Source organism: Colias eurytheme, chromosome 20 (assembly GCF_061535395.1).
Source record: "Colias eurytheme isolate Ceu_HAF_F1 chromosome 20, ilColEury1 Martin Lab GWU primary, whole genome shotgun sequence".
Taxonomy (NCBI): domain Eukaryota; kingdom Metazoa; phylum Arthropoda; class Insecta; order Lepidoptera; family Pieridae; genus Colias; species Colias eurytheme.
Window position 1 is genome coordinate 3,871,052 of NC_142999.1, and position 17,123 is coordinate 3,888,174.

Consider the following 17,123-nt stretch of genomic DNA (forward strand, 5'->3'; position numbering starts at 1 on the left):
TGAACAGGTTCGCATTTTATATACATATTTATAATTATTGATTTATATACCTAAGAAGAGAAAGGTAATGTTTTACCCACTTCATTGAAATTGGGGTAACTTATAAAAGTAAATTAATTTTTTCACTTTTAAGTGGCGCTTTCTACTAGTATTGTTTTTGTTAGACTTATTATTACAATAGGATCAATACTGATTTTGAAGCCCTTAATTTAACAATGATGATATATTAATAACAAACCACATAAGTTAATACAATAAATGTTATCGTGTAGGTATGACATTTTATTCATTTGTATATGTTTGAGATATTCGATAGGTGGTTGGTTCAATCCCCACTGGGAACTACGTTTTAATAGGGTACAGAAATAACGTACATGCCCAATAACTATTTGACCGTCTCCTTGGTATTATGATTAACACATGAGCGTAAAACCGAGGATGTTTGGGTTCGATTCCCGGTGGAGAGGGAGAAAAAAAATGTCTCAGTCCGGCAAAACACAGAAGGCTGATTACCTACTTGTCCTTAAAGAAAATCGTACTGTGAAACAGATGTATGAATAAGGCATCTAACCTATAACCCCATTATGGGACACTGGACTGCACTCACGCCATTAACTATTTCATATATTATAATTTTTTTTTATTTATTTAAAGGGCTTTCAAAGGGATTTAAACATCGCCCATTATAATATTAATCTAAATATTTACTTAATCTGCAGAATGTAATCAGAATTAGTGCGCAAATTCCTTTTTCAGTAGTTTAACGTAGCTCTTAACGGAGGTATTATGAAGTAAATGAGAAAAGTTTTCATTTATTTGTTTATATCAGCTTAGTTGGAGCTTTGTCGTTACTTCTGAATTTTGACGGATTTTTACTGATTTCAAGGAAAGTATAACTCGTCATTATAATATGTTATTGCTACAAGCTACGGCGTAGCTCGCCTACGAATGGAAACAAGTAGGTTTATCTTGTAGAGTTTGTTTCTGATATTATATTATAATCTACTAAGATTATTGCTCTTTTATATTGACATGGTAATAATAATAATTATTTATTAGTACCGCTATATATCGTGTAACATCGAATTATTGTTGGTACTTAATTATGTAGAAATTTATGATGTATATGTCAAATATGGATCACCCACCTGCATTTTACGAGAAAACTAAAAAAAAAAATACCGTAAAACGAAACAAAATACATAAAACTCCTCACAAAATTCCCATGTGCTAAACGCTATCATCTCCTCCATAAAAAATTAAAAAAGAAAACTTCAGCACCGAAGCACAAAGACAAAAAACGCAAGGAATAATTGAGAAAAATTAGCGAAACGTTTTGAATGAAAAGGAACAGGTAAAGTTTTAACGCTCAAACTTTTATCGTCTTTCTTGAAAAAAATGCGTAAGTTATAACTTTAAGCGTGGGCTTCAAACGAGTTGTACCGGTTAAAGTATCTAGAAAACAAGCATAAATTCACGAGGAAGTCAGCGAGGGTGGCCATGCTTTGAAATATCTAAGGCTATAAACAAATTGTTAACGACATTTACCGATATTTTACCTATAAGTATGACGTATCTCCGTTTTTTAATTACATAAATATTTTTGCTACTAAAAAGTTATGGTTTTAAGTATAACATGATGAAGAATTTCAATCACTGTGGTGGAAGAATGCTCGATTTACTACACATCTAAAATTTTATTATTGTTTTTTATGAAACAATAATTTTATTAAATGTTCTACCTTTTAAGCGCAATAATATAAACATTTTATATTATCGATATTATCCTTACAAACATACATTACAACATTTTAAACAAAGCATCACAATAACTGTGATAAAAATAATAATAATGATGATCATCATAAATCATTCTCTTCTAATCTCATCTATGGAAATGACTTCTTATAAAACTTAATTTTACCAAAACATACCAAAAAACAACTATCTTCAAACAACAAGCATTTTAATATCGTCCCACAAAACCTCACGTGTGGTCACATTTCCCTGGCTAAGATTTTAATTTAACTTGCGCCATTCTTCTTAATTTGTTAGTTGAGTTCTCAAAGCGCGAGTCAGCTATCGGCGGGCACATCTGCTAGTATCATTACAACTATTTTAAAGACCTCCTTTGAAGTTAAATAGTTCTCATTCCACAATTAACAATTTTATCGCACTGCTCCTTTATGGTTGTTTGAAAGTGAACTGTAGCGCTTTGAGTGTTTATTCGTTTGTTTTAAATTAGCTTGTGTCATGCAGGTTGTGCTTTTGTGACAGGGAAACACAAAAATGCAATATATGCTATTCTTTTTGTAAATAATCGTGAGACGTTCGTTTTATTTGTTTTTAAATTATTTTTTGAATAAATTCTAGTTGTACGTAATGCAATCAATAATAATTATAGATTGTTCACATTTTTTGTGTATTTTTTTGACATTTAGATTGTTTAAAAAAGAGCGTGTGTGCCGAGCATTCGTTATAAGTGAAACTTGTTTGGCACAGCAGATACCAAAATCGTCGTCTGCCTCCGTGACGTAACGATATTGCTATGACGCGCCTTGAAACTTTACTCTCAACGCGCCTAAAGAGGTTTCACTTTAATAACTTTTTGTAATAATTCGTGTTATCAAAGGCTGGCACTTACAATCAAGTTTTATTTTAATCCTTTCGAGGGCACGATAAACAAAACACAACTTATCAATTGTCGAGTCAACAAATTCCGTGATACGTGACAAACTGACAATCAGCCAATGCCATCATTTGCATATTCAAACATCGTCATAAGTAAAATGGACTCGCGTACACAGATATGAATTATTCAATACCATAACTTTTATTTGCATGAAAATATTTTACAACTATTACATTACTTTCAACCGCCTCCGAGGTACAGTGGTTGGCGCGTGAGCGTAGCACCGAGGTCCTGGGTTCGATTCCCGGTGGAGACGAAGAAAAAAAACTCTGTCTGGTAGGACACAGAAGGCTGATCACCTACTTGTCCCTTAAGAAAATCTATCAGTGAAACAGATGTATAATGCATCTGCCTCTTACCCCACTAGGGGAAATGGAACTTCTTTATTTTTCACATTACTTTAATTTCTTAATGAGTCGCTGACGTAAATGTATTTTTCAGACGATAAATAAGTTTTGTTTGTGAAACAGTTCGCTCTGCAGGTAATGTTGGGAATACATATTTATAGTTTCAGTTACATAATTTGAAGAGCAAAGAGAGTTTGTTCACTCGCATTTCTAACTGTTCAGCAGTATGGCATTTAATTAAAATAAATATACATTACTTATAGCTGCTCCGCGCGGTTTCACCCCGTTTCGTGGCTCCACTCCTATATTTTGTCGTAGCGTGATGATATATAGCCTATAGCCTTCCTCGATAAATGAGCTATTAATATATATTTTAGCTATAATTTTTCAAATCGGACCAGTAGTTCCCGAGATAAGCGCGTTCAAACAATCAAACAAACTCTTCAACTTTATAATATTAGTATAGGTACATATTGTATAAGTGTACCATAAGATAAAGGTTATGTAACGTTCGTCTATAATCGTTATATTATTTGTTTTATAGCTCTACTGTAATTATAAAACCCTCAATTAAGTCATAGAATCGTCACCATTTGAACGCGCCCAAAAGACATCAACATCTGTATCCAAATAAAACTGTATAATCTCGTTGATTGTGAACATTTGTGTCCGTATCAAAAAAGCGCTTGACAATGCATCCTTTTAAACAGAAAATGAATTCCAGTTATAAAATAACATAAAAGCAAACTAGTGCGCGGAAACCGTAAACGAGAAACGGTTTGCGTAATTTAAACACAGTTTGCGAAGGAACCTTCTATTTAGAACGTCTTGCTTTTCGTCCAGATCTTTTTAAACCCCTTTTTCTATTTACCAGGAATGATCAAAGGACTAAAATGAGTTTGTACAGTGTGATTTTACTTGCGAAGTTACTACAATCGCATGTTTTAATGCTGTTTTAATTAATTTATCATTCAGACGCTTTGAAAGTGCTTTAAGTGACCAACTTTTAATTGAATATTCACTATTCAGTTTTTTATGACCGAAAATTTTTGATTGAATGATTTAATTCAAAATATTTTGAATGAAATACTGAGTATATTTTGCACTTTATTTGTGTATTTCTATCATAATAATTAATAAGAGATTGTTTAGACTGAGATGTATTTTGGGGCAGTAAAAACTGTTATTCAATTTACCAATTTTAATCTCAACATTCTAACGAACCGTAAAAGTCACTTCCCTGGAGAAGAAAATAAAAACAGACTGAAATTCAAAACTTTTTTATTCGTGTTAACTTTTGCAAATTCATGAATAAGAAATATTTCTGTTAAACTACAATTAGAGATAAATAAGATTTAAACGACGCAAATAAATATTTATGTGTGAACTTTTTACTTTTAAATTTTTATTACTTGCTGATGTGAGATAAGTTCTTAACATATTACGTATACCTACTATTTCACAAATTTCTCGATTTTAACCCAAAATATTAGAAGTTAGAAAATACTTTCATTTCGAAGCTTTTGCGAAATTTCCATATAACTTATTATTATAATCAACTATAAAATGTTTCCGCATATTTTTAACATGAAAGCTACAACGGAAGGGCAGACATTAATCTTCGTTAGATCATTCGAGTTATGTCGAAAGGCTAACCCATTGTGACCGTGGAAAGGTCTTGACCAAGAAAGCATGTTTTTTGTTGTAATAATAATGATAAATGGCCCCTACGCATACGTTTTCATGTGGTTCGGGTCAAATGTTTATAATTTACAAGCATTTTAATGCTATAAAATACTAACTAACTCTATAAATGCGAAAGTAACTCTATCTATCTGTCTTTTCTTCTTACCTCAACGACTCAGCTCGTTTTGATGAAATTTACTACAGAGATACCTTGAGACCTCAGAAAGGGCAGGTAATATTATGACGGGAAGTGTGCGGATTTTTCCTTGACTTAGCGGGCGAAGCCGCGGGCAGAAAGAAAATTATATCAATTTACATTTACTGCCTATTACTTAATTAAAAAGTGAATTTTAAATGGCAGAAAATTATTTGCCATATTATTGTTGTACCCGTGGTTATTAAAAAGAGATTATCTATAGACTACAGGCCCATGTTGAAAAAATTATGGCTAATTTGAACCTATGACCTATCTAGAACGATATAAGAGCATAAAATAATAAGATTCAGCACTATGCTGTCACTTGTAAGCCGTCCACCTGAGTGCAGGTGATAATTCAAAAGTACAGATAGACTCAGTAAATTTTGGTCACATATTTATTACCAACATGCTGTAGTCTACTACATTAAATGATATTTTTATTAAATGTATGCTGAATATAATGAAAAATTAATATAATTTAAGTACGATCAATTAGTATCAAAAGCAATCACAATATCATCGGAATCATTGGAAGTTATTTCTGACCTGTTAAAAATAATTAATAACTATGTATTTTAATACGTATACTTGGATAATAAAACTTAAATGATGCATTTAGTTCTATCGTTTTTTAAGTAGGCTCTATTTTATAAGTGATCAGCCTTCTGTGTCCTGCCAGACCGAGACATTTTTTTTCTTCGTCTCCACCGGGAACAGGACCCCTCGGTTCTACGCTCACGCGTCAACCACTGTACCAAGGAGGCGGCATAAAAAAATGTAAAATAAAATGTAGTAGGTTCTTTTTATTTCTGAACTGGAATAATTTTATCACTGTTTTAGAAATCTAAGTTAATAATATTCATCAAACTCATGTTCAATTCTAGTTATTTTAATTAGAAACCGACAACCGCAAAATTATTATTTACTATTTAGATATTTAAATTTCTGTGGTTGTGGCCGGCAACCGTTACTAATCAAGAACCTTTTTGCAATGGAAGTTAGTTTTGGAAATAGGAAATAGTTTGTTACTAAAAGGTTCTAGTGGAATAAAACGAATGATAAGTATTATATTTTATGAATTAAAAATATTAGGCCCACCAATTGCTTATTATGTCCTTTTTAATAATATATTATGTATGTGTATAAATAAATAAATGTAGGAAAATATCTAACGACATAATTCAAACCTACTTAATACAAAAAAATGGTCAAGCCGTTTTAGAGGAGTTTGGTTAAATTGTATAGAGCTTTTAAATTGAACGATATAATAGTCTTATGTAAAATAGTAGGCTTGTAAAAACTAAACCTAAACCTATTTATTTAGGGTGGCCTTCTGCAACATAATATGCCATTTGTTGTTTCAGTAATATTTTGCATACGTAATATCTTACAACGCTATATTCTGTCAATTTTCTTATTTAATTTGGAAAAAATGCGATACATAATAATATGTAGAATAACACTACGAAACTTAGATATGATTGTGATTTTTTATCTTTTAATCCAGGCAAATCCGGGTGGAACTAGGAAAAATACAATAAAAATATAAAACAAGCTCGTCACAAGCAAACACTCGAATTGCTTTCGGCTTTATATTTTATTCAACGCGGGCGCGTATTGTCTCCGAATTTATGTGCTACTGATAACGAGCCGTATTACCATACGTTTTTATTGTGGTTCCTTCTAAATTGACATAATTTATTACGTAGTAAACATAGGCTTTAGGTTAGAACCTGTAAATAGCTATTTTTCTTATAGTACTCTATTTATTTATTTAACACGTGAATATTATTGTACTGTTACAAATGACCCGAAACACTGACACAAAATTTCGGGTCATTTGTAACAGGATGGCGGTTCTACAGGGATCTTAGTACGCAATGACAAAAAGAAAAATGATGGTCAGAACGCTGATACCGGATACCTTAAGATACTGTAATATTTTATAGTAGAGAATCTTAACATAAAATATTATAGTATCTTCACCGTGTGTGACGCGCTTTAGTATTCCGCCAGATATTTATAGAGGCTTTAGAATTCAAACCTTTGCTTTGAACTTTTAACAGATTATTCTTCTTATCGAAATGGCTTTTATAACTTTGTATTTATAAGAAAAAGTCTAAACTGATCTATTTTTAAGCCCGGAGTTATTCTACGAATCTCTTATTCTGCTAAAAATAAAATGACTAGTTAATTTTAAAGAAAGTTTACACACACAACACCATTATAAACACACAACACCCACATTATAAATATGTAGAGCCATAGAATACAAAGAGATAAAATTCAAAATAGAACTAACAAATTTCAAGGGTAAACACTAATTTATACTAACAAACACAAATTAAATTTATACGAATATACTGCAAATAAATCAACATTGTAAACATGCAAAAATAATCAAATGCTCTTTTCAATCTATTTTTGTTTGACAATAATTGATCAAATAAACTAAACAAAAACAAATAAAATAAACGCCAACAATTCAATTACTAAACTGTTATTTACACTGATGCATAAAACAAGGGGATATAAATAAATTTTAAAATCGAATTCGGGTTTTATCAACGCAACACCGCAATCGTTTGTTGCTGTCTAAATTTGTTTGGCTTTGCTGTTGGTTTGTTAGAATATATCTAAAACTGTATTTTTATACATAAAATGCAAAATTTAGCATTGTTTTATAGTCGTTTGAATCATAGGTATAGAACGATAGTATCTACCTACCTAAAAAAAATCATCAATCTTCTTGTCGTATAAGTTTCTCTTGACACTAGATTGTAATAAAAATATAATGTTACTGTTCATTTTCTATAGTTCTGAGAACTAATATAAAGGTTCTTATATTTAGTTTATTTGTATAATTATTATTAATAATATTAAATCATGATGGATTTATTTGCATTAATTTCTCTCTCTATCCATTATTTATAAAATCGAAAATAATTCATCAAACAACCATCACGTTACCAACTTAAAAACTCTCTCCACTCAATCACCGATTAAATAAATTGACAAAACGTTCGTCACACACATTTTATTATTGCAGTTCATTACGTCACGTGACGTCACGGGGGCACTCACGTTGAGAGCTAAAACACTTTTGAGGTATACCATAAAATATTTATTGCGTTAAGGGTTAAGACGATACACAAAAAAAAATCCACTGCTTGGCGGGCGGAGTCTAATAGTAGACCGGGAGATACTGACACAAAATTTCGAGTCATTTGTAACAGGATGGCGGTTCTACAGGGTTCTTAGTACGCAATGACAAAAATAAAAATGATGGTGTGAACGCTGGTACCGGCGGCTTAGTCGCGTGGACGTTAGTCGAACTCGTCGGAAAATAGCGAAAGTCAAAGGATTTGTAACAGTATGGCACTTATTTTTCCTGTAATTTTGAGGATCAACGAATATAAATACAAAATTTCAAAGATCTAGGTGTTGGAAATCTTCACTTATATAAATTAATAATAAATTTATTTTTCAAGTATGACAGCACTTTTTCCCCCTACTAGAAGTATGGCAAATATAATAATGGTCACATTTTATCAAATACTCTCCAAAAAGCCAAATGCAATACTGGTACAAAAAGATAGGCGAAATAAAAAAAATTTGCAGATTTTCGGCGGTATGGCGACCATTTGGAATCGTCCGAAAAGTATGGCATGGCGATTTTCGTAAATGGCTGCACGACGATGGTTACCTGTGCAAAAGTTAGCTTGGTACAAATGGTTGAATAATTGTTTTTTTTAAATCAACACATTCGCGTCGGTATGGCGGGTTGTAAGTCATACCGGAAAAGTATGGCATGACACTACCGCCTACTTCTTTTTTATGGGCTATCGGTAAATTCTAAAATTTTTGTGTTACATGTCGTTGGACTATCGCTATTTTTCCGACGAGTTCGACTAACGCCCACGCGACTAACCCACCGGTACCAGCGTTCACACCATCATTTTTCTTTTTGTCATTGCGTACTAAGACCCCTGTAGAACCGCCATCCTGTTACAAATGACTCGAAATTTTGTGTCAGTATCTCCCGGTCTATAGCTCGCTATCGCGAACGCGGGTGTGCGCGAAGTCATTCTTGCAAACTCGCCGCGCTGCCGCTGGCCGACTCGGGACAAACATGTATGGAGTCGTCATACAGTTATAATATTGTTATACATTTATTCAATTGTTGATTTATTGGTTTTATTTTCTTGCTTATAAACAAATAATCTTCTTTCCAACAACTACTTAGACATTATTAATAATAATTATTATTTCGTAATGTTTACTTTATTACAAAATAATACAGGTTATAAATAATCTTTAAAATAACAAAAAATATTGTTACTCTGAAAAAATGAAATGGTAATCAATAACGCGGACTACTGAATTGATTTAGATAGAATTTGATGCTGACGTAGATATTACATCATGCCCAGAAATGAAAGGTACTATTTCTGAAAGAAGTTATAAACCCTCATTCTTCTCAAAGTCAAGAGTGGAAGATATCACTAATACAGTAAAACTGATGCGAAACTTTGGATGTTAATTTGTATATTTTTTTGTTAGTTGTTACTTAATCACGTCAAGACTACATTACCAATTTTGATAAAATATAGCTAATTGCCTGGATTTACACATAGGATACTTTTTATCCGAACTGAACACTTCTGTGGGATAAAACAGGATTCACGATATAACCAAGCGGGCAAAGCCGCGGTCGGAATGATATTTTTTTAAATAGAAAAATTGTTTTAAAAAAAACACAAAATATATTGACGCATGTATTTATTTTTTGCACTCTATTATAATTGTAATTATTCATTACAAATAATCAAAATAAAATAGCCAGAACAAAGTTAGGCCCTGGTAGGGTAGGTAGGCAGGTACAGCAATGTGAGACGAACACTGGCTTATTTATACCAATAATAATGTATTATAAACATTAAATTAAGTTTACAACAAAAATACATAATATAGGTAATCTGAAAACGAATCAACCAATCATCCCACAACAATGAAATGTGCACACAAATATTCATCCAAATCGGTTCATGTGATTAGGAGGAGTGACTGCAGCGCCATCTTCCGGGCCCAATTGTGTTTCCAGATCACCCAGGAACTCAATTTAATATACTTACACAAAATTTTTCGAAATTAAAACTCACATTACTATGTAAATATGAATATAAACCTGTTTTAGTACTAAGCAATTTCCCGCACAGGTGTAGTAAGTATAAATGAAATAAATATCAACATCAAATTCTTTATACAACATACTTATCTACCACCTACTAAGAAATGTAATTCTTGAAATTTTTTCGTATTTTTTTTAAATATAATACTACTCCAATGAGCTCCTGTTCCATATCACGTCCGCCATACTTCCACTAAGTTCACCATGATTTTTTATTTCTTTGCACTTTGTTGCTTTTTGCTAAAAACGGAATCATGCGATAAAACCAGTAGAACGTTGATAACATACATTTTTGACTGAATAAAGGTACTTACGAAGGAGTGGGTTCACATTGTGAACAATCAGTGGGTTTATTTTCCTTCTGGATTCCGGATTTCTGAAAAGATTATCTATGCTATAAATGAAAAAAATTTTACACATTCGTTATGTACTTAAAACAGGGGTACATATCAAACATCGTCTATAATACAATTATCATCAAATTTAAAATAAAACCAACTTCTTCATTAATTTGTTCCAATTGTAAGCATTCTTTTTTCTCCAACCTTTATGTTTCTTCTTCTTATTTTCTTTATTGTCCCCATTTGTCTCATTTTGTCTTATCGTGTTGTCACCCTTTTTTACGATTGCGCGAGCGACACAAGTTCCCCGTGTGACGGCCGTAGCGGGAATGACTCGTGCAGCGATCGGGGTAGGAAGGTACAGGGCGGCTCTCGCTATATTGGCTGGTCGCGCGCTAATTTCAAGTATTTCTTGTTTATTTCAAAACCATCGCATATTTCAAAATTCTAAATCGGTAGACGTATAGGTTGTATATTTTATAGTTAATATCCAAAAAGTCGTAACTTTACGTTTGTTATTTTGAAGATGCCAGAGATTATAAAAAAATAACAATGAGAACTTTGTATTTTTTTTCTATCGAGAAAATATCATGGAATCATGTTTCTAAAACGGTAGACGTATTGTGTTACTATTGAACTTTCTTGTCAAGAATTTTCATCACGACAACTTTAATAATATAAAAATTACGAAGGTTTGAAAAGGGCCGTAAATGTTAGAAAAATTAATTCATCACCTTAAGACGTTCTAGTGGCGAATAAAGAGACACGTGGATACGCAAATACGTCACGATTTTTTTATTTGGTTTGGTTACGCACTGTATGTGTACTTTTAAATGTGGCCTTGTATGTACGATTTTGGATTGAAGACATTGCAAGTGATAGGTTATGCTCTACCTATTATTTGAATCGGCGTCTACGGAATTTTATAGAGAGCAGATATTATAAGCATGTAATCTATACTAATATTATAAAGTTGAAGAGTTTTTTTGTTTGTTTGAACGCACTAATCTCGGAACTACTGGTCCGATTTGAAAAATTATTTCGGTGTTATATAGCCCATTTATCGAGGAAGGCTATAGACTATATTATATCATCACGCTAATAGGAGAGGAGCAATGTAGGTAAAACCGCAGAGCACAGGTAGTTAAATACATGACTAAACCACAGGAATAAATAAATGCCTCAGACTCTACTATTTACATATAAATTTTGTAGTAGTCGTGTCATGGCATATTTTGTATTTTTAATAATTAAACCACTTTTAAAAGGAAAATATTATACCACTGAATAAAATGGTGTAAACAAAACAATAATTATTTTTGTTTAATCTAAAGTAACAGCAAAACAAAACGAAAATATTAATGGTTTTGAATGTTGATTTTATCGGTTCATTAAGTTCTGAGTGCACAATTAAATCCTACTTTGCAATCAATTACGGAAACTTCAAAACACAAACAAATTGCACTACTAAAATATTATAGACTACAATGTTTCATCAAAATGTTAAAATTATTAGGTATTAGTTATCGGATCATCAAAATTATAAAACCTTATCATTTTTCAATTCGTTAATGTAAAAGGTATATTTACCTTCGTTTTCATACATAATTATATAGTTTTGTGATGTCTAAAACAAAAACGGAATTTATTATTTTTTATTTAATTTTTAGAAGACCATAATTTAGTTTGAGTTTTTCAAGTTATCACATTATATTTTATTTTCCATAGCATTTGATACAGATAAACTCCAATTCCGTCCATCGGCCGCTCTTAAAAAAACCCACAAACGAAAAAGCCGTTGCAAACAAAGCAATATTTCGCTGTCAGAGCAAACAATACACTAAGCGAACGCTGACAAGCGTGTAACTGAACTCTTTAATATTTTACATTGCGTGAAAAACACGACCTCAAGATAACATCGTTCTATCTCAGCTTCAAGGCCTTTCACAGAATGCCGCGTGAAATCTATCCGTTTAAAAGGTTCACAGATTCGTAAAAGATTTTAGCGTGAACTATGACGTGAAGGGGGTGCTTTGGGATTATTTTGGGGTTTATTTTTTATTTTACTAAATTCAACACAACATCGTAATGTTGTGTTGAATTTAGTTTCTATATAGGTCACTAATATATTTTTCGACAATTTTGTACTTTGCCATCAGTCTTGCTGTTTTCATTAATTGCATAAACTAAACAATCAATTCAGTTGTACTTATATATTAATAGCAATATCCAGATGAGAATTCTATATGAGACGAAACGTAAATCATTAAAAATACAAAATAAAGAAAAGTCAACAGAGAGCTTTCAGCACAGACTTTCAGTTTTCTCTATAATGTTTCTACAGTCATGTCCTTCATATGGCGCATCCACACATGCCTCCGAGTTTCAGATCGCCGCGGCCGCTTTGCCGCTGAATGCAGGCCGCCGGCTTTACCTGCGGCTGCCACTCCGTAACGAAGCCGCAAGCAAACTGCCGCCGGCAACCAAAAGCCGCGCGTGCCGCAGGTAAAAGATGCGAATGCCGGCATGCCGGATGCACCATGAAAATATATTTTACACTTATATAGATAAAAGAAATTCTATTTTTTAACTATATTTACCTTGAAAAGGTACATTATAAACTTACTTCCCAGCTAGCTTCCTAGTCAGCAGTACTTTATAAATGTAAACCAATCAAAATAACTACAAACTTCATAGTATAAAAATATAAACGTCAGCAGCGCAAATCGTCCCCGTTTCCTATACTTTGCTGAGAATAAGACAAGTATAATTGCGGCCTATAAAACAGTTCCATTGTTAAAAAGAAACCTTCTGAAACGCCCGTTTTTACTCGAGTACAGTTTCACAAAAGATTTTTTCATTTGCTACGTCGATGTCTTGAATGTAGCATTGATTTTTAAGGTTTTTGTGTGGGTATTTAATAGTTCTTCGCGTTTTGTGTGGATCTTGAGATCTTATATCGACGTATTAAATGTTACATTTATACGCGGTGTAGTTTATTCGAGAATAAAATTTTATTAAAACTCGTAAAATATGAGTATTTGATTGAGAAACATAGAAACTTTTGCATTATCCATATGACAAGGAAGTGCGTTTTCTTGCTATTTTGTCTGCAAAATGAAATAAAGTTTTGGTTTACTGCAAAACTTCTTATAACTACACGACGCAGTAAATGTGTGTTCAAGGTATGCTCATATTTTGTAATTTCCTGTGGAAGGTTTATGCGCTCATCTCTCTCATTTTAAGTAATGAATAAAGGGACATATAATCATTTTAACACAGAATAATACTGAGGTTATATAGTGATTAAAATGTTGAATATTTGTTTTGTCATTTCATATAGGTATATGTTAAATCTCAACAACTTTAATTCATTGAATGAGATGTATTCCTCCATGGAAATTTCAGGGTACCTAAAAATATTTTATCAGTTACATTAGGTGGTTTAACAAATAATAATTTTAATATTGGTACCGTAAGTGATCAATAAGCATATAACATTAAATGAAGAAATAGCAAACAAATTTAATATATTACTACATTTTTAAGTGCTGGGAAATCTAACAATATTTTATAATATTACAATATGTAATAGAAATATTACAATATTTTTCTCTATATTTTCAATGCTGCATAAGGAAATGTAGTTCAAAAACATTTCTTTAACCAAGAGAATGTACACTTCATAAAATTATATGTAACATCTGTTCATCGTTAAGCTTATAGCGACCGCAACGTGCGCCTGCAAATGGTTGCATTGCCACGATTGCTATCAGTTATCACATAGCTCATGTAGGTAATAGGTATGATAGTAAAAACCTAGTGTAGATTGAGGTTTTGAAGCTTATCTGTATAAGCAATACCTGTAGCACCGATAATATGATACTATACTAGCCTTAAGATATGTATTCTATTGATTAGGATTAAAACTACAATTCAGATAAAATATACATTTTGAGCGACCTAAATTATTGCACGTCTAAATTATTAAAAGAAAAACGCCTACGGTGTGTACGAGCGCTAAAAAAGCAAAAAAAAATATTTTATAGGTTTTAAGTTTATAAAATAACTATATTTCCGCCTGCGGCTTCGCCTTTCGCCACCGAAAAACCCGCATAGTTCCCGTTCCTGTGGGATTTCCAGTATAAAAAGTAGCCTATGTCTTATTCTGGGTCTTTAGCTACTTACATACCCAATTTCAATTTAATCGGTTCAGTACGTAGTGTTTGCGTGAAAGAATAACAAACATCCATCCTTTCAAATTTTCTCATTTATAATATAAATAGGTTCTTATAACCTAACGTCCAAAGTTTTAACAATTTTATACTCAAAACTACATAATTTATTAAATACACATTATACTCTTGTCCCTGTTATAAATACTAAAGTCTAAATAGTAGTAGTCAGTCGTCCGTCTCAACTATTCATTGGTTCAAAGCTCTAGCACACTTTATAATTTAATGCGGGTATAAGGAAAAATATATTTTCCATACAAATTTAACACTACAAATCTCTTTGAGTTGAATACTTCATGCGGTCACCGTTCGAATGCTTTGGTGCATTTTATAAAAAGTATGCCATATTTATGATTCTAGTCCGATTTATGTTGCGGGATAAATTTTACTTTGAGGAGAAATAGTGTATTGTTTTATAATAATACACATGGGTAATAGAATTTAGGAATTATAAAAAGTGTTGTTTTGTTGTGATTGAATTTCTATAAATTTGAGTTTAATGACATCAAATTGTATTTTTCAATTCACTAAAACTGTTAAAATATAAGAATTGACTCTATCACTACAAAAATGCGTAAGAAATTCCCAATAAATTCTTTAACCAGACAAAATTCTTGTTCATACATAAAAATTAGCATTTGAGTACGATGTAGGCCGAAAAGTACCTATATCGAATCACAAAAATACGGTATAGGGATTTGCGTGGGCAACGACTATGACGTAATGTGAACGCGAGCGAAGCGGGGAAATAACATAATAGTTCTAACAAACAATAGAAACCCATAGCCAGTATCCCACAACGAATCTGATTGTATTGTATGAAACTTCAGCGCTCAGTTTTGATCCAATAATGCTTAGAATATTCGGGAACATATTGTTCTTTTTTGCACAAAATATTTTGCTGGTATTGCCAGTTATTTACGTTGGGACGCCTATATATTTGTAAACAAAAAATGAAATCCATATGACTATTTTTTGGTAAAAATGTACGCAATAAATAAAAAAATACGCTTGGAAAAACAATATTTCTATTCAACGAGATGTATAGAATATGGGTTAGTAAACAAGCGCTATAAAAAATAATGAAGTCAGTTGAATTATTTAATTTTATGAGGTCACGCATAACGTTTAACTAAAAGTCTCTCGTGCGTTTTTGTAGCTATTCAATTTATTATATAAAAAGCCGTTCGTCATTTTGCAATCCAAAACTCCATCTATTTCAAATTCCGAAGGAGAATTTCCGTTCAAATTCGAATTCAAATAAACAAACCGTTTAAACATGGAAAAACATTTCGTTTTTCAAATCGACTAACAAACATAAAAGTTTATAAACCAAAGTTCGTTAAACATGGAGTCGGAATGACAATTGCGAATCGGCTCACGTGATCACTAGGGAACGAATTTATTCGATTTTCAAATCGATTCATACACAAACAATCGATTGAATTAGCTTAATTGCAAATAAAGCAGAGCTGGTCAGGGAATCGATATTCGGGACGCGTTGGGGTTTGTATTCTTACCGACGCAAGGAGGTCGACAATTAGTCTTAATTAAAGGAGGTTGCTCACTATATTTCTTTTAATCTTTTTTTTTTGCTTAAGCGTAACAGACATTAAAGAGAATATTATATTAATTAAACAGTACCTAATCTTATGCATAATTCTATTAAATGTTTCAAATAAAATTTGAAATGCCTGGAAAGAAGTAAGGACATCTATCAGAAACTAGAAATATCTGCGACTTCAAAGCCTAAACACTAAGGTAATGTTAACTATGGTGAATATGATAAAGATTACTTAAAATTATATTGTTATTTGATTACTTTATATTATTCATAAACGTACACTTAAAAACTAAATAAATTATTGTCTCACCATATTTTTCCAGAAATACTTTCGTATTCAATCTCACACCGCACACCAACATCATACTAAACCTTCTCCCAAATTATCAAAATAACATTAACCGCATCAAAACTAGTGTACCATCGTCTTAAGTATTTGCTATGCAAACGCGAAATCTTCCATACATCTTCATTACGAATGCCTGAGTCACGTTCTGTATATGGGCTAATGTAATGGCTTTTATGGGACTTTTAAAGTAGGCCCGCGATAATTACAGATCTCCTTTATCTACCTGACTTCTATCTCGTGCTGTGAATCTTGGAGATTTCTTTTTAATAGGAAATTAGGCTTTGTGGGCTTGATACATAGGTATTGTTTATAGGTGCGATGTATTTAGGCTTTTGGCTTATTCAGACTGATAAGGATTTGGTTTATGTAAAGTATTGAGTACAGTATTGAGGGATGATTAGGTTTTTAATAGTTCTTAATTTTCTATCTAACATTCTTCAGTATTTTAATGAAACATAAGAAGATGTTTATACAAAGGCAACGAGCTATACAGGGTGTCCCACTATTGGTATACTAAGC

At 32.1% G+C, this 17,123-nt stretch overlaps 1 long non-coding RNA gene across 1 annotated transcript; it reads right to left on the minus strand.

Annotated features, from left to right (window-relative positions):
* Positions 1 to 9,643: 9,643 nt before the first annotated feature.
* Positions 9,644 to 11,190, minus strand: LOC149899572 (uncharacterized). The gene is made up of 3 exons (XR_016457920.1): positions 10,615 to 11,190; positions 10,430 to 10,491; positions 9,644 to 10,355 (listed from the first exon to the last, which is right to left on the minus strand). It is a non-coding gene; the product is annotated as an uncharacterized LOC149899572 (long non-coding RNA).
* Between the last annotated feature and the right edge of the window lie 5,933 nt (positions 11,191 to 17,123).